Source organism: Oncorhynchus gorbuscha, linkage group LG15 (assembly GCF_021184085.1).
Source record: "Oncorhynchus gorbuscha isolate QuinsamMale2020 ecotype Even-year linkage group LG15, OgorEven_v1.0, whole genome shotgun sequence".
NCBI classification, from domain to species: Eukaryota; Metazoa; Chordata; class Actinopteri; order Salmoniformes; family Salmonidae; genus Oncorhynchus; species Oncorhynchus gorbuscha.
Genome location: NC_060187.1, coordinates 60,028,052 through 60,046,952, shown reverse-complemented (window position 1 = coordinate 60,046,952; position 18,901 = coordinate 60,028,052). Strand labels below are relative to the sequence as shown.

The following is an 18,901-nucleotide window of genomic DNA, read 5'->3' as shown; positions in this document are numbered from 1 at the left end:
AAATGTACTGTCCTTTAACCACATTCAACCTGAATGAACATTTCTTTGCACTTTGCTAGTAAAAACAAAAGACAGAAAAACACACCCAGATTCTAATCTAATCAACTCGATGTAGAATAGAGCAGAGCGCCACTGTGTCACTCCCTCTTTGAACTATCAGCCGTCCGATTAACAGAATAACTCAGTTTCCCTGTAACAATAAATCCATATCACTTACAGCACAGTAAAACATGTCAAAATGCATTGCTCTTTATGAACTCTTGAAACAATCCAAACATGACCAATTTAACTCACAATAACATTCATTTCGTCGATTTCACGTTTTCATCTGTCTTCACACCTCCAATGGTCTCCGTGCTCGCAGGGTTCTGTGGGAACGTCCCTCCCCAGAGAAATCCACATATAAGGTGTGTTTAAACCCTGTGATAGCCCACAGATTGTCATCCATCCAAACAATGTCATAAACCATGATTGAGTCATCACGCAAGCCACGCATATCACCTTTTCTTATTCTTCCACTACAGTTTCTATCTTATTATAGTCCTGATAAGACTGGCAAAAGTCTCTTGAGGAATTGAGGTTGTCCTATAACGGACACTGTATTTTTTAAAATTAAACATCCCTTTGTGGATGGGCCCTACTGACACAAACTGTTGCTTTTGTTTCATCCTATTCTCACTCAAATCAAACAATTGGCTTGCTTCCACATATCCAGCTGCTTATGTTCCCTCCTCTGTAGTCCAGGAACAATTACACATTTTAGTTCCTGCTACCAAAGAAACGAAGCCCAGCTCACATAATCCTTGTTTGAGTTTGGCCCACAGCTGCTGTGAGTGGAGCACGCGTATCTCGAGTGAGGCAGATCGAGCAGGCGTATCATATCTCGGGTGAGGCAGATCGAGCAGGCGTATCATATCTCGGGTGAGGCAGATCGAGCAGGCGTATCATATCTCGGGTGAGGCAGATCGAGCAGGCTTATCATATCTCGGGTGAGGCAGATCGAGCAGGCGTATCATATCTCGGGTGAGGCAGATCGAGCAGGCTTATCATATCTCGGGTGAGGCAGATCGAGCAGGCGTATCATATCTCGGGTGAGGCAGATCGAGCAGGCGTATCATATCTCGGTGAGGCAGATGAGGCAGATCGAGCAGGCGTATCATATCTCGAGTGAGGCAGATCGAGCAGGCTTATCATATCTCGGGTGAGGCAGATCGAGCAGGCGTATCATATCTCGGGTGAGGCAGATCCTTTGACAGAGGCTGTTGTTGTGAGCATGTCACATGGGTCGTGACAATGTTGAATAATAGAGCAATGCTTTTTGTGTACTGAGACGTTATGCTACGAATGCTATTCGCGAATGGACAGAGTCTCAAGTTAACTCTCCCCACCGTCTTTCTCTTTATCTATAGCTTGTTCTGCCATTGGTGAAGGGAAGCCATGCTCCATTTCTAGGAATTTCAACACTGTACTCCACTGGAACAAGCTCGACAGCCCAGATGAAGGGGTTCTTAACAGTGTCCATTACAAAAAGGTGAGAGACAGGAATACAGTGGTCACCTTTTCACCTTTCAACCCAACAGCATATTTATGTGCCTAGGCTAGGGTGACCTAGGGCGATATGTGACTTATGTCAGCAACATTTTAAAGCTGTGTGCTGAAAGACAGAACTATGCCTCTGGGAAGAGACTGAGTGTGTGTGTGGTGTGTGTTTAAGTTGAAGTGTAATTTTCTTTCTCTCAATGCTCCTTTTCAGCATTATTGTCCCTATTGCTGGCCCCATCGTTATCCCCATTGTTTTCCCCATTGTTTCGGATATGGTGCATTGCTCTTTCGATTTGCCACTCCACCTACTGCCTTCAGCCTTGAAACTATGGTGCTACTGTACTTGTCCATGCTGCAGGTTGAGCTCCACTGACTGGGGCAAGCCTTAGCAGACAGGCTCTGGCCTGTGCATTTACCACAGGCCTCACTCTGTTTCCCTGCACACCACAGGGATAAATCTGTGAAAAAATATTGCCTGTTAAAATGCACGTTCAACTTTACAAACGACACTCAGTTCACCTGTGGCTATGTGAGGCAAATGTTTTCATCGCAATCACTCACTGCCTCTTTGAGATCCTTTGACCAAGTGGAAACGTCAGCTCATCTAATTGCTCATGACATCGTCTGACGGGCATTATGTCAAGTGCCACACCAATCACATTGATTTGTCTGTCCGAGACTGTCACCTGGAATTGCTTGCGTGTCCTTATTCAAGGCCTCATAGCGCCACCATCAAATCAGTTCAGGAAAAGATTGGCCCTGATCATGCCCACTCAATATCGGTTCCCTGTTTGACACACTATCCTTTAGCTATTTTTAAATGAAGTAAGGGACCTATATAAGACACCTATTTCGTAACTCTGTTGTGCTATTTGTGGTCTAGCAAGCTAAGTTGCCTCACGCTCACCCTGAAAGGCAAGACATTTACAACATGTGATATGTCATGCTTATAACACGTTAAAAAGCATTGTAACTGCAGGCTTCGAGTAAAGTGTTACTCAATATTTTTTCAAAGTGCAACATAACATTTTGGCTAAGGGTTCCCTCCATAGTGTGTTTTATGTTTGATCATGTTTTTGTTGTGTTCATTATAGACACGGAGAGCCATACAAGCCGAAGATTGAGTGCCAGAACGTCACCACTCTTTCTTGTGACCTCACTGCAGAGACACCATACATCTATCATAATTCCTACTTTGCTGAGGTTTTCCGCCGACAGTCACTCACTAGGCCGTACAGCACTGTTTAAACCTCTGAGAGACAGTAAGCAATTTCCTCTCTTTTATCCTACTTTTTCTAGATTGGGATGTTCTTTGATTATGTGTTGGCTCATAAGGCAGAATCTTTAGTTGTGATACATGCACATAGCCCCGAACTTCTGTTCATATTCACTAATGACATCAATATATGTTTCCATGAAAGCTTATGCTATTCACCAATTATTCCAGCGAGCATTTGGCCCATGCTAAAAGGGTTTATCCTCTTTTCTTTCACATTGTCACTAATTTGTTATTTTCCTTAGTCTTATTCTCACTCTTTATTTTGTCTTTTACATGTCAGCTGTCATAAGACTCCCAACGAGGAGATGTCCAATAGTACCAGCTTTTCCTACCATGACCCTCCAACCTTCTATATCCTCAAACATCACTCATCCTAGCTGGGCAGCACAGGTGACTCTCTCACGTGTACTGCTCACACGCACGCAGACACACACACACACACACACACACACACACACACACACACACACACACACACACACACACACACACACACACACACACACACACACACACACACACACACACACACACACACACACACACACACACACACACACACACACACACACACACACACACACACACACACACAGAATACACAAACATGTTCTAACTGCTGACTCTTTTTTTCACAGGTCCATAAAGACACAACTGGAGAGTTTGTCCTCAAAACAACAACAATCTACAAAACAACAACGTAATGTACTGTGGCTATGTGGTCTACACCCCGACTCGAGAAATGTACCGAAATGCCAGTGAGAGCCGTACATTCTGTGTGGCATTACCAGGTGAGGTCATCTCCCTCAAGGCTCTGTATGTATGCACAAGCTGGTCTCAGAGCATTTTGTGTTATTTTGTATGAAAATCCGAGGTGCTGCATTTTGTATGATATGTTACGTTTCGTATTGTATGTATTAATTTGTGGCTGTCCATCACCCATGTCGTATGATATGTTATGAATTGCAATTTGTATTTTATGTTCTGAATTAGAAAAACTTACAATATGTTATGAACTAGCTAGGTGGCTAATGTTAGCTAGCTGGCTACCGTTAGCTAGGCTAGGGATTAGGGTTAAGAGTTTATAAAGGCTCACTTCCTGGAGACAAGACTGAATGGAGCCGCTTACTTGAAACTACTGTACTGACTGACCTCACAGACACGCCCACACTTTTCATTTATTTAACCTTTATTTAACTAGGCAAGTCAGTTAAAGAACAAATTCGTATTTCAAATGACGGCCTGGAAACTGTTATACAGGTGAATGAGGACCCAAAAGCGACTTGGCGAAAACAGAGTCTTTAATCCAGTAAAGTAAATTTACAATCATAAGGCATAATTCCACTCGTAATGACGAGAACAGACTGGAGACTCGATCAAGAACTGCAGGTTGCCTCGGGAAGGCACTTGAACGTAGCAGACTCAGACACCTGCTCACCACGCAGCATCTGAGGGAAACACGACACGACAGGGCGATACACAGACACAGCACGGTGAACAATAGACAAGGATCCGACAGGGCAGAAACGGAAAACAAGGGGAGAAATAGGGACTCTAATCAGGGAAAAGGATAGGGAACAGGTGTGGGAAAACTAAATGATTGATTAGGGGAATAGGAACAGCTGGGAGCAGGAACGGAACGATAGAGAGAAGAGAGAGAGGAAGGGAGAGAGAAAAAAAAGGGGAACGAACCTAAAAAGACCAACAGGGGGAAAATGAACAGAGGGAAAAGCAAAATGACAAGACAATCTAAGACAAAACATGACAGTACCCCCACTCACCGGCGCCTCCTGGCGCACTCGAGGAGGAATCCTGGCGGCAACGGAGGAAATCATCAATAAGTGAACGGTCCAGCACGTCCCGAGACGGAACCCAACTCCTCTCCTCAGGACCGTAACCCTCCCAATCCACTAAGTATTGGTGACCCCGTCCCGAGAACGCATGTCCATGATCCTACGTACCTTGTAAATAGGTGCGCTCTCGACAAGGACGGGAGGGGGGAGGGAAGACGAACGGGGTGCGAAGAAAGGGCTTGACACAGGAGACATGGAAGACAGGATGGACGCGCGAAGATGTCGCGGAAGAAGTGCGCACAGCGACAGGATTGACGACCTGGGAGACACGGAACGGACCAATGAACCGCTCAACTTACGAGAAGCTGTCGTAAGAGGAAGGTTGCGAGTGGAAAGCCACACTCTGGCCGCAACAATACCTTGGACTCTTAATCCTGCGTTTATTGGCGGCTCTCACAGTCTGTGCCCTGTAACGGCAAAGTGCAGACCTCACCCTCCTCCAGGTGCGCTCACAACGTTGGACAAACGCTTGAGCGGAGGGAACGCTGGACTCGGCAAGCTGGGATGAGAACAGAGGAGGCTGGTAACCCAGACTACTCTGAAACGGAGATAACCCGGTAGCAGACGAAGGAAGCGAGTTGTGAGCGTATTCTGCCCAGGGGAGCTGTTCTGCCCAAGACGCAGGGTTTCTGAAAGAAAGACTGGGGATGAAACCCGGAAGAGAGACTGACGGACGCACCAATCAAACGACAGAACTCCCTCCAAAACTGTGACGTGAATTGCGGGCCTCTGTCTGAAACGGCGTCTAACGGGAGGCCATGAATTCTGAACACATTCTCGATGATGATTTGTGCCGTCTCCTTAGCGGAAGGAAGTTTAGCGAGGGGAATGAAATGTGCCGCCTTAGAGAACCTATCGACAACCGTAAGAATCACAGTCTTCCCCGCAGACAAAGGCAGACCGGTAATGAAGTCTAGGGCGATGTGAGACCATGGTCGAGAAGGAATGGGGAGCGGTCTGAGACGACCGGCAGGAGGAGAGTTACCCGACTTAGTCTGCGCGCAGTCCGAACAAGCAGCCACGAAACGGCGCGTGTCACGCTCCTGAGTCGGCCACCAAAAGCGCTGGCGAATAGACGCAAGAGTGCCTCGAACACCGGGATGACCAGCTAACTTGGCAGAGTGAGCCCACTGAAGAACAGCCAGACAGTGGAAACAGGAACGAAAAGGAGGTTACTAGGACAAGCGCGGCGACGCAGTGTGCGTGAGTGCTTGCTTAACCTGTCTTTCAATTCCCCAGACTGTCAACCCGACAACACGCCCATGGAAGAATCCCCTCGGGATCATAGAAGCCACAGAAGAACTAAACAGACGGGATAAGGCATCAGGCTTGGTGTTTTTGCTACCCGGACGGTAAGAAATCACAAACTCGAAACGAGCGAAAAACAACGCCCAACGAGCTTGACGGGCATTAAGTCGTTTGGCAGAACGGATGTACTCAAGGTTCTTATGGTCTGTCCAAACGACAAAAGGAACGTCAACCACTGTTTCCATTCGCCTAGGGCTAAGCGGATGGCGAGCAGTTCACCGATTACCCACATCATAGTTGCGTTCAGATGGCGACAGGCGATTAAGCGCAAGGATGAACCTTATCGTCAGACTGGAAGCGCTGGGATAGAATGGCTCCCACGCCTACCTCTGAAGCGTCAACCTCGACAATGAATTGTCTAGTGACGTCAGGAGTAACGAGGATAGGAGCGGACGTAAAACGTTCTTTTATTCAAAAGCTCCCTGGGCGGAACCGGACCACTTAAAACACGTCTTGACAGAAGTAAGAGCTGTGAGAGGGGCAGCAACTTTTACGAATTAGAAATTAGCGAAACCTAAAAAGCTGCAACTTTGGAACGGGCCAATCACTGACAGCTTGGACCTCGGAATCCATTTGAATGCCTTCAGCGGAAATAACGGAACCGAGAAAAGTAACGGAGGAGACATGAAAAGAGCACTTCTCAGCCTTCACGTAGAGACAATTCTCTAAAAGGCGCTGTAGAACACGTAACGTGCTGAACATGAATCTCGAGTGACGGTGAAAAATCAGGATATCGTCAAGATAGACAAAAACAAAGATGTTCAGCATGTCTCTCAGAACATCATTAACTAATGCCTGAAAAACAGCTGGCACATTGGCGAGACCAAACGGCAGAACCCGGTACTCAAAATGCCCTAACGGAGTGTTAAACGCCGTTTTCCACTCGTCCCCCTCTCTGATGCGCACGAGATGGTAAGCGTTACGAAGGTCCAACTTAGTAAAGCACCTGGCTCCCTGCAGAATCTCGAAGGCTGATGACATAAGGGGAAGCGGATAACGATTCTTAACCGTTATGTCATTCAGCCCTCGATAATCACGCAGGGCGCAGAGTACATGTCCTTCTTCTTAACAAAAAAGAACCCCGCCCCGGCCGGAGAGGAAGAAGGCACTATGGTACCGGCGTCAAGAGACACAGATAAATAATCCTCGAGAGCCTTACGTTCGGGAGCCGACAGAGAGTATAGTCTACCCCGAGGAGGAGTGGTCCCCGGAAGGAGATCAATACTACAATCATACGACCGGTGAGGAGGAAGGGAGTTGGCTCGGGACCGACTGAAGACCGTGCGCAGATCATGATATTCCTCCGGCACTCCTGTCAAATCGCCAGGTTCCTCCTGAGAAGTGGGGACAGAAGAAATGGGAGGGATGGCAGACATTAAACACTTCACATGACAAGAAACGTTCCAGGATAGGATAGAATTACTAGACCAATTAATAGAAGGATTATGACATACTAGCCAGGGATGACCCAAAACAACAGGTGTAAAAGGTGAACGAAAAATCAAAAAAGAAATAGTCTCACTGTGGTTACCAGATACTGTGAGAGTTAAAGGTAGTGTCTCAAATCTGATACTGGGAAGATGACTACCATCTAAGGCAAACATGGGCGTAGGCTTGTCTAACTGTCTGAAAGGAATGTCATGTTTCCGAGCCCATGCTTCGTCCATGAAACAACCCTCAGCCCCAGAGTCAATCAAGGCACTGCATGTAGCACCCGAACCGGTCCAGCGTAGATGGACCGACATAGTAAGGATCTAGATGAAGAGACCTGAGTAGTAGCGCTCACCAGTAGCCCTCCGCTTACTGATGAGCTCTGGCCTTTACTGGACATGAATTGACAAAATGTCCATCAAATCCGCAATAGAGGCACAGGCGGTTGGTGATCCTCCGTTCCCTCTCCTTGGTCGAGATGCGAATACCTCCCAGCTGCATGGGCTCAGTCTCTGAGCCAGAGGAGGGAGATGGTTGCGATGCGGAGCAGGGAAACACCGTTGACGCGAGCTCTCTTCCACGAGCTTGGTGACAAGATATACCCGTCGTTCTATGCGGATGGCGAGAGCAATCAAAGAGTCCACACTGGAAGGAACCTCCCGAGAGAGAATCTCATCTTTGACCACTGCGTGGAGTCCCTCCAGAAAACGAGCGAGCAGCGCCGGCTCGTTCCAGTCACTAGAGGCAGCAAGAGTGCGAAACTCTATAGAGTAATCCGTTATGGATCGATCACCTTGGCATAGGGAAGCCAGGGCCCTAGAAGCCTCCCTACCAAAAACTGAACGGTCAAAAACCCGAATCATCTCCTCTTTAAAGTTCTGGTAATTGTTAGAACAATCAGCCCTTGCCTCCCAGATAGCTGTGCCCCACTCTCGAGCCCGGCCAGTAAGGAGTGAAATGACGTAAGCAACCCGAGCTCTCTCGCTAGAGTATGTGTTGGGTTGGAGAGAGAACACAATATCACACTGGGTGAGAAAGGAGCGGCACTCCGTGGGCTGCCCGGAGTAGCAAGGTGGGTTATTAACCCTAGGTTCTGGAGGCTCGGCAGGCCAGGAAGTAACAGGTGGCACGAGATATCTGGAACTGTCCAGAGAGGTCGGAAACCTGAGCGGCCAGGTTCTCCACGGCATGGCGAGCAGCAGACAATTCCTGCTCGTGTCTGCCGAGCATGGCTCCTTGGATCTCGACGGCAGTGTTACGAGCATCTGTAGTCGCTGGGTCCATTCTTTGGTCGGATCCTTCTGTTATACAGGTGAATGAGGACCCAAAAGCGACTTGGCGAAAACAGAGACTTTAATCCAGTAAAGTAAATTTACAATCATAAGGCATAATTCCACTCGTAATGACGAGAACAGACTGGAGACTCGATCAAGAACTGCAGGTTGCCTCGGGAAGGCACTTGAACGTAGCAGACTCAGACACCTGCTCACCACGCAGCATCTGAGGGAAACACGACACGACAGGGCGATACACAGACACAGCACGGTGAACAATAGACAAGGATCCGACAGGGCAGAAACGGAAAACAAGGGGAGAAATAGGGACTCTAATCAGGGAAAAGGATAGGGAACAGGTGTGGGAAAACTAAATGATTGATTAGGGGAATAGGAACAGCTGGGAGCAGGAACGGAACGATAGAGAGAAGAGAGAGAGGAAGGGAGAGAGAAAAAGGGGAACGAACCTAAAAAGACCAGCAGGGGGAAAATGAACAGAGGGAAAAGCAAAATGACAAGACAATCTAAGACAAAACATGACAGAAACAGTGGGTTAACTGCCTTGTTCGGGGGGCAGAATGACAGATTTGTACCTTGTCAGCTCGAGGATTCAATCTAGCAACCTTTTGGTTACTGGCCCAACCGCTCTAACCAAGCTCTAACCGCTCGCTCTATAGTGCTGGCAATTTACAACCTATTGGCCTGTTTCCAATAGGCTCTGAGAGTGAAGCAGCTGTATTGCCACTACTGAGGTGTAATAGAAGCAAACTTCCCCCTATTCAGGTGAACACTGGCTGCTGTTTCCCTGGTTCCTCCTGCTGCTACTTGGTTCCTTCCTGCTACCGGTGGTGGTGTGTCGTCACTATGTGAGAAAGAAGAGTACAGACGCCTTGGTAGAAAATGTAGATTGGAGATTTCCCCATACATGAAGGAGTGCCAGTTCCTGATACTGGAAATACAGGCCTCCAGGCAAAACTTACAGTAACACGTGTATAAGAGGCCTCAATAGGGTGCAACCGAACCTGAGTTTAATCTCAGCCACCAACACGCGATACATTCAGCTCTTTTCTACGGCAACACCTGACTTAGAACAAGGCACAAAGTGTAACAGTAGTTACAATAAAATGTTATCTCTTTGCAATTTACACATGCACTGATTTATGATCAAATGATTTAACTTTACCATCATTCATTTTCTCTTTAAATGGCCGCATTTACCAATCTTCCCAAAGTTGTATCTGTTTCATTCCATTTCCTCTCATATGCTGAGAAATCATACCCTTTTAATCAGTTGTATATCACTGTCATTTGCATTTCATGCCAAGAACTGAAAGCAATTACAAAAGATTACAGCAGTGTTGTGTAAGTGGAGCTCATTTCATTCTTGCCATGAAAGTTGTTCAGAATTATAATTGAACAAGTTAAAGAATCAAATACATTTTGGTTTGACATACATTGTAACCCCTCAATGATTCCAAGGTTTGGTGGGTGGAGAGGGGGTCATAGAGGTGTTTCAGTAATAGTTACGTAAACAAAATCCTCTTTCTCTTCTTCACAGAAACTGACAACAAGCAACGTCCCACCTCCAATATGGCACCCTCCAGGAGCCATCACCTACTCCATTGCCAAGTCGTATCATTACCCTGTAGGGTTCTCCTATGGTGACCTGGAGACTGGTAAACTCCAGATGGGGCCAAAGTTCACCAGCAGCGGATCTGGGTCCTATTCCCCCCAGGACGAACCCTCCTCTATTGTCCAGCCCAGGCACTGTGACACCTACATGGGCCAGCAGGGTCCACCCCCAGAGCACTCCAACAACAGCACCCAGTCCTCCAACAACTATAGCATGGTCGTAGTGCAGGTGGCTAATAAAAGTGTGGAGGAAGAATGCCATCGCCATCCAAGACAACATCAACTCTTCATGGTCATCTGAATCCAGTGACCACAAACCCAGTTGGGTTCAAGGTGGCCCAGTTTTGTTTTCGCGTGGAGCACCACCTGAGCCGAACCGGTGTGTTGGAGACAGGAAATCAACAGGGCACCCCATGGTACTGCCCACATTGCGGCGTATTGATGGCCTACTGCAGTTGTCCACTTTGCTGCTCCAGCCAGAGACATGTCCAGCATGGCACTGCCTACCGACGCTGAGGGGCAGCCCCTTTTGTGGGACCTAGACAGCACTGGGCAAGGGGCATCACTATTGTCTGATCTGGTCACCACGGGGGAGACAGAGTGGTTGGACCCTGGTACAGGGAGAGAGGAGGAGAGAACAATATACACCCCAATCTCTCCAATGTGTTTCAATAACTCCAATGACTCACCATCTCACTCCATACCTCCCATCAACCTTGCAGACTGCGAGACCTCATCAATGACATTCTTGTCTGGTTACAAACAACACTGGGTAACCCTTGCCCCTCAAGGTCTAACAGCAGATGATAACTTTGGGATTTCCTCATATGCTCCACAACAGGCTTGGATTGATCAGGAGGAAGAAGCGGAAGAATGAGAGGAAGGAGAAAATGAACGAATCTGTGAATTCTTTCTGGGAGGTTGGGTGGTACAAATTCTTTAGTTCCACTAAAATAATCTTAAGGGCCTTTGTGCCTGTTCGCTCTGTTCGGGCCCCCAATGTACGTCAGAGACAAGTTCCGTCTCAGCGAGTCTTCACAAAGTGCAGGGAGAAGTTGGAAGGAGCAGAGAGAGGGTTTTGGTGGCGGTGCAGAGTGGGGTTTTCACGGTCCCGTTCCTGCCTGCTATGGAGCTTGTGATTCAGAAACAAGAACAGGATTCTACTCCAGTATCCAGCACACATGGCCCCCTCAATGGAGTCCTACTGAATCAAAGCTATAATTTCGGCCCTTTTTTAAACATTATAACTAATGTAGGACGTAGGATCAAGTGTTGTAAAAATGTAGGATCAAGGATATAAGATCAAATGCTGTAAAATACATTTGTGTACATTATATTGTGACGCTCTATTTCATTTGCATACTGTGCAACAGTTCCAGCAATAGGCTAGTTCTACCAATATACACACATCTTAATGTACACGAACATATTCATTTAAATCGTGACTGTGAAGTTTCTGTTTCATTTGAAGAAATGAAATGGACATCCGTGATTCACGCTGGGTGGCATAAGGTGGTAAAAAGCCAACCAGTCCTCTTGTGTCACAATGTCATTGGCACAAAGCTTTTCATTTCATCATACTTTGTCTCTTTATTTATTGTTTCTAGCTCTTCATATTATCTGTGTTAATGTTACACGTTATATGCACCACAATGCTGAGGAAAATATGACTGACATTTTCACGAGTTTTATAGCAACAATTGAAATTCATATTAGCATTGAAGGTGATGCACTGTATACATTTCTAAAAATATTATTGTCAGAAATACAAAAAGGGGCAGCGTGAGTTCGGTGAGAAATGTGTCTTTTGACTTTGTTGAGTGTTTGGTCTTCGAAGTATGTGACCTCAATAACGTCTAGTCATTGTTTGCTGCCCTTTTGAGTTGATGAAATTACAGGACAGGAGACAAAAGGGTTGGTAATTCTTTACCAGGGTGTGGTGGTTATGGTGCTCTGGTGAGCTACCAACACCAAATGGCATGTGGTATCTAAGTGAAACTACCTATGCTATTACTACACTTTGATATATTAACAGGCTAAAACACTGTTAAAACTGGCAGGTATTCCTAGTTGATGCTGTGATGTGTATCACATATTCAACATATATGTACAGTATAATACTGATTTGTTTTTATATGAGTCACTTTTATAACTAATATGATTGTGAATTTGATGTTTTCATTAAAAGGTAACTATTGTGTTACTGAATTGGTTGATCCCATCATTGCTGTCAAAAGGTACTTCAGCGAACATGAGCTTCAGTACCATTAGTAAGCAGGGGAAGTTGAGGGGAAGTTTTGATGGGCTGACATATCAAGTGTTTTTTCTAAGAATTGCTTGACTTCTAAGAATATTCTTTACTTTAAAAAAAAAGATTGATTAGTGTAGATTAGTGCCAGTGTGAGTATCAAGACGTTTCACTGCTGTCTCACTGAAAGGCTCACGAGCAGTGTTATTCCTTGTCATTATAACCTCCCTCACAGCCATGTCAACCAAGGAGGTGGTTTCTGCAAACAAAGGTCTCAGAAAGGAATACAGTGTGTCCTCCTCCACCCATATACTGTGTATTAGATGACTCAAACAATAAAGTGTCAGCTGGTGGGATATTGATACTGCCAAAGTACAGTGGCTGCCAGTTGCAATGTTATGGTTTCTGTACAACCAACTGTCAAACTAGGCAAAAGGTTGGGAGAAGTTCAGGGCCCATATTCATAAAGCATCTCAGAGTAGTAGCTCTGATCTTGGATCAGGTCCCTCTGTCCATAATATTGTGTTCATTTTGATCTAAAAGGCTGATCCTAGATCAGCACGCTTACTCTGAGATGCATTATGAGTATGGTCCCTGAATTTGTATGATATCATGGAGTAGGTGTGCAGCATGTTCCATTCAAACGTGTCATACTGCTAAAAGATTCATTTGCTAGCTGCTCTTGGGGGAAACTTTTCCAGGAATTTCATAACTCAGCCACATTCATTCTGATCTTTAAAAAAAAAGCGTCCTAATGTAAATCTCCTGGGCCCGGACATAATTCACTCAAATCTTCTTCGGACCTGGTGTCAGAAATCCAATTGGACACCAGATTTTCTGCAGTGAGAAACTGGAGAGGTTAAACATCACTTGTAATAATTGAATGGATTTAATTGCTCATTAACATAAAGTTGCTGACCGGACTTGAGGGGAACTTTATTCATGTGGTTCTGCTGTCCTGAAGTGGGTCTTGCCTCCAGACCTCATTTGGAAATCTTGTGACCACACACACACACACACACACACACACACACACACACACACACACACACACACACACACACACACACACACACACACACACACACACACACACACACACACACACACACACACACACACACACACACACACACACACACACACACACACATTCTGTCCTAACCCCTAAACCCTACCCTAACCCCCTATCCTTAACCACAATTGTAACCCTAACCCCAAAGTCTAAAATAGCCTTTTTACAAGGCAAAATGTCCTAACTTCTTTGAATTTTAGTTGGTTTACTATTCTTTTGAGGACTTCCAGTAGGACACACACACACAGGATGTCAGGAGATGAGGTGGAAACCAGCCACTATGGGCAACAGTGAGAGCTGTCACCTTCAAGTAGGCATGAGCATCTGCCTCTGATTCCAAAGGTTGCATGTTCAAATCCTAGAGGTAGAAAGTTGTTTTAGATATTTTTGTTTTAAACCTTTAAACCTTAACCCGAACCTTAACCATTCGGAGTTAATGCCTAACTTTTAGGAATTTGGAGGTAATGCCTGAACTTAACCCAAACCTCGGTTTGAGAGGGAGAGCGTGAAGATGAGAAGGAGGCCCGGAGGTAAGCTTGCTTCTGCTATAATTGATTTAAATAAAAAGTAATAATAAGAAAAAACATGTTTCATTGCCCTCACAATTAGCCATATTCAAGTTATTTACATGAAAAGCACATAGGTGCTGAAAGTAGGTTAATTCAAAAAGGCCTAATTTATTTAAACAGTCTTCATTATAATTTGACTTTAGGCTAATAACAACAATAGGGCTTAGTGTTGGAGTTTGTTTTGACAGACAAAATTATAGTTTACTATCCATAGATTTTGTCAGCCAATTCCATCGGTGTCAGTGAAGGGCTTGGTGGGTTAATTAAGATTCTAATGACGCACGTTAATCTAATGAACAAATCAAAAGATCCCCATCAAAATCCGTCAGTTTAAGCTAGAGATATCATTTTTTTGGCAAAAGGTCTGCATCTCAATCCACCACATCTGCCTATGTCGGCATTCCGCATCTGTGGTGGAAAGTGGCAGAGCTACAGACCAGGAGACTTCCTGAAAATTGGTCTTCTCACAAAAACCTCTGTAGCGTCCGAACGGTTTGGCCTACAACTGATATGACCACTATATGGAAATATGAGACTCAGGAGCATGACGGTGTTCCCCGTTTTGCTCTACGACCCCCACAAGTGTCAAGGGACGCATCTGAAGGTAACCCGGGACCGGTTGAAAAATTGTATTGAAGTATGGAGGTAGTTTTCTGCCAACATAAAAAAGGGGTTAAATGTGTGTCAAAACACAAAAATATTTCCAGAGCTTAATTATATCTCCTAGATATAGGACACCTTTTTCATTATGATACATTTTTGACTGACTGTTTTGCCATTGATGAATGTTATTCAATGTGTTTCTATAATATAATAATAATAAATATATAATATATGCCATTTAGCAGACGCTTTTATCCAAAGCGACTTACAGTCATGTGTGCATACATTCTACGTATGGGTGGTCCCGGGGATCGATCCCACTAACCTGGCGTTACAAGCGCCATGCTCTACCAACTGAGCTACAGAAGGACCACGGGCTTCAGTAGTCAAGGCCAAAATCAATATATGTATATTATTATGTCTACAGGGGTCCTAAAATTCCAAATCATATATCTAAATGATCCATGGTATAGCCATCCTAAAACAATTCCATATGTTAGCTAAGTATATACCCCCCCCCCTGTTTTTGGTTAAAGAAAATGACTAAAAGCATAGACCTACCGCTTGTTAATTTGGGCTAGGGGGCAGTATTTTCACGTCCGGATGAAAAGCATGCCAAAAGCATGCCTGCTACTCAGGCCAAAAAGCTAGGATATGCATATTATTAGTGGATAGAGAACACTCTGAAGTTTCTTAAACTGTTTGAATAATGCCTGTGAGTATAACAGAACTGATTTGGCAGGCGAAACCCCGTGTTTTTTGAGCTCAAAGTGTTTTCCATTAGGTTTCTATGGTTATCCCTTTTTAATAGAAATATGCTTGCAGTTCCTATGGCTTCCACTAGATGTCAACAGTCTTTAGAAATTGGTTGATGTTTTTCCTTTGAGAAATGAAGAAGTATTCCTTTCCTTTCCATGTGTCACACAAAGGGACTCAAGTCTTTTGGAGTGCGCTTCACTTTGTTTTCGTCCGTTATTGAGCACAGTATTTCCCGTCTTAAATTTGATCTATTATTTACGTTTTAGGATACATCACTTCTGATTAGGAACGTTGTTTAAAATGTTTGGACCTAGTTAACAGGTAACTTATTAGATACTTTGTAGGCATGTTGGGCGAGTTGGAACCGGTGTATTTCTGAATCAAACGCGCCATATAAATTGACATTTTGGGGATATAATGAAGGAATTTATCGAACAAAAGGACCATTTGTGATGTTTATGGGACATTTTGGAGTGCCAACAGAAGAAGATTGTCAAAGGTAAGGCCTGAATTACATTGTTATTTCTGATTTTTGTGTAGCACCTGCCTGGTTGAAATCTGATTTTCATGTGTTGGTATGCTGGGTGCTGTCCTCCGATAATCGCATGGTCTGCTTTTGCCGTAAAGCCTTTTTGAAATCTGACACTGTGGCTGTATTAACAAGAAGTTAAGCTGTATTTTGATGTATAACACATGTATGTTTAATCCATTCTTATTATGAGTATTTCTGTTTTTGAATTTGGCGCGCTTCAATTTCACTGGATGTTGTCAAATCAATCCCGTTACCGGGATCCAAGCAGGAATGGGGGTGAAGGGATCCCTAAGAGGTTTTAAGATAAATAATACATTTTGGACCTGATTATATAAAGCGATCTATAACGACGCTTTAGTCCGCAATGCTTTATGCTAGAAACATCCTGTAAAATGCAGGGAAAGACTTGACTCCGATGCATATGGGGTATCTTTGATTTATCTCTATGACATTCAGAGGCTGCACTACAACCTTCTCTAGCTGACTAAACAAAAAATGTACTTTGCTTGGGAAGTAATGTGTGATTCTGTCACTATCAATTCATTATTTCGATAGGCTTCTCAACAACATACTAACTCTAAATCAGTCAGGAGCATATAGGCCTGCCTGATGATACACGGCTGCTGTGTTAAACAACAGATGTATTTTTCTCGAATTCAATGATGATCAGATACTACTGTTGAAACTGGTTCTTTTGCGCTACATTTTTCCTGTCGATAGACAACATTAGCACTGTTCCAAACTTAGACTATCCCCTTTTTTTAACAATAGCCTGTATGCAAATCAAAATGTAGTGAAAATGTAGTGAAAGAGCCATCCTGATAATGCTGCCATCCTGATCATGTGAGAGGGGGAGAAAGGATAGGGGAAACTGTCCAGCCCCTTGGCTGTTATTGAAGACTTTTATTCTTACTTTGACTGTTTCCTTTGGACAGATGTCCAGACCATTGAAACTGTGTTCACCTGCAACAACACTCTGACAGAAACTCCACTCTATCTGTCAGACATTCCCTCTACACATCCTCTCCTGTCTCCTTCTCTCCATACCCAAGAAGAAAAGAGAGAGCATTGCAGTCATGACCCTCTGGTCTCTTCTAACATACAGTAGTTCACGATTCTCCAAGAACCTTCTGAGCGAATCCCAATAGAGTTCTTTGAAATAAGTGCAAATTGCATTTCAAACTGAAGTGAAAAGTGTCACTGCCTGCCCTCGATCAATGAATATATTGGTGGGGTGGGGGTTTTACTCACAGAGAAAGAATTTTCAGCGATTAATAGCTCGTACTGACCCTAACAAAGGATAATGTTTACATCAACCTCTCCTCACAAACAAAACAGCCAGGTGGAAAAGCCAGCATCGTATTTTCAAAAAACGCAACTAGGAGACGATTGATTAAAAATAAAGAGGTTATCTAAGAGAAATACAGTTATTTTTTGCTCTTTGGAGTTTCTTAACTTATCAGCGTATATATTATATGGAGATTGCTTAATAGTTCCTTTGGGAGTTGAACTCTAAACCCTTCGTTCCAAATGTATTTTTGAGAGTGGGCATTTTGATGGGCTCACTTACCATATTCTCTGATCTGAGGCAAAAGGCAGCCTCTGAAAAATATACAGCTTGATGGGGGCAAAATCAATTTCCTTTGAAGTAATGAAAATCTTATCAGCTAACGTTTGAAGACTTTGATGGGACTAGACAAGAGGAACGGGTCAATTTTGGTATCTTTTACAACCCACTATCACCCCAATATTCTCTCTTGGCAGTCGCTATCTTTTTTCCTACTTCCGCATTTTAGGTTCCGCTCGGATAAAATGGACCAATTTAGCTTGCTCCATTGAAATATATGCATGGCTCGTTGCTAATGAAGTTTTGTTCTGATCTGAAAGTTTAATTGAGGAGCAAGCTGGATCAGTTAACTCTGTTTCTCACACAGTTGCCTGTCATGACGGCAAGACGCCAACTTTGCCCATGAAAATATAATGCTAATGCTAATTAGCAATGTGTACGCCAGTGTTATTTTTAAATGTCAATTTGATGTCTTTCAACAACAACAACAAAGTGAGAAGCTTCATGTCTGATAGCCTACATTTAGTAACTTCATTAGGTTGTAGATATAGAGCAATTTTTGGTTTACAAGCAAAAAGCCCTGTAGCAGACACTGATGTCGGGATCTTGACAAACTTAGCAGTGAGTGAGTCATGACCAGGAAAACACACAAGACTGATGGCTATAGCTATGCTCAACAAGTATATTATTATTCTAGTTTTATCTAGCTCTATTTGTGATATTTCACCTTGCCTCGTTGGCTTGCTAGCTTGCTAGGCAACCAACCGTCAAAAGACATCTGCGATGTTGTAGCGTAGACAAAAACCATCTGATTACATATTTTCTGACTTCCATGAGCTGAATCTGAATTTGGATGTGAACATATTTACTTCCATGTAAACAAACTGCTTTCCGATTCGGAACTGTGCTTGCAACTTTTCATGACATAGCCAGGAAATGGGTCTATAAGAGTGGCGGTCAGTGCCGTTTATGATGAGGCAGGACGATTATTTTTTGAATGAGAATGGCTTTATTTCTATTACAGCATGGACTTTCATTCACCCAGTTCAATGTAACATCAATAGGTTTAGGCTACTACATGATACTCAAATTTTCCCTTTACCCATCAATGAGGTTGCTATAACCTAGCCTATTAATGAAAGTTTACAACATAGGTGCACACAGAGAGAGAATTTTGAGATATCAGTGACACATTCAATACCACCTTTCACACTCTTGCCATCATCTAG

The 18,901-nt window shown here is 44.2% G+C and overlaps 1 long non-coding RNA gene across 2 annotated transcripts; it reads left to right on the top strand.

The window, feature by feature from the left end:
- The first annotated feature begins 1,275 nt into the window (after positions 1-1,275).
- Positions 1,276-12,436, top strand: LOC123996330. Of its 2 annotated transcripts, none has more exons than XR_006831956.1 (5): positions 1,276-1,531; positions 2,637-2,804; positions 3,102-3,211; positions 3,460-3,612; positions 10,246-12,436. It is a non-coding gene; the product is annotated as an uncharacterized LOC123996330 (long non-coding RNA). The 2 variants fall into 2 exon arrangements; XR_006831957.1 differs by lacking the exon at positions 10,246-12,436 and adding an exon at positions 9,471-9,833.
- The last annotated feature ends 6,465 nt before the right edge of the window (positions 12,437-18,901 follow it).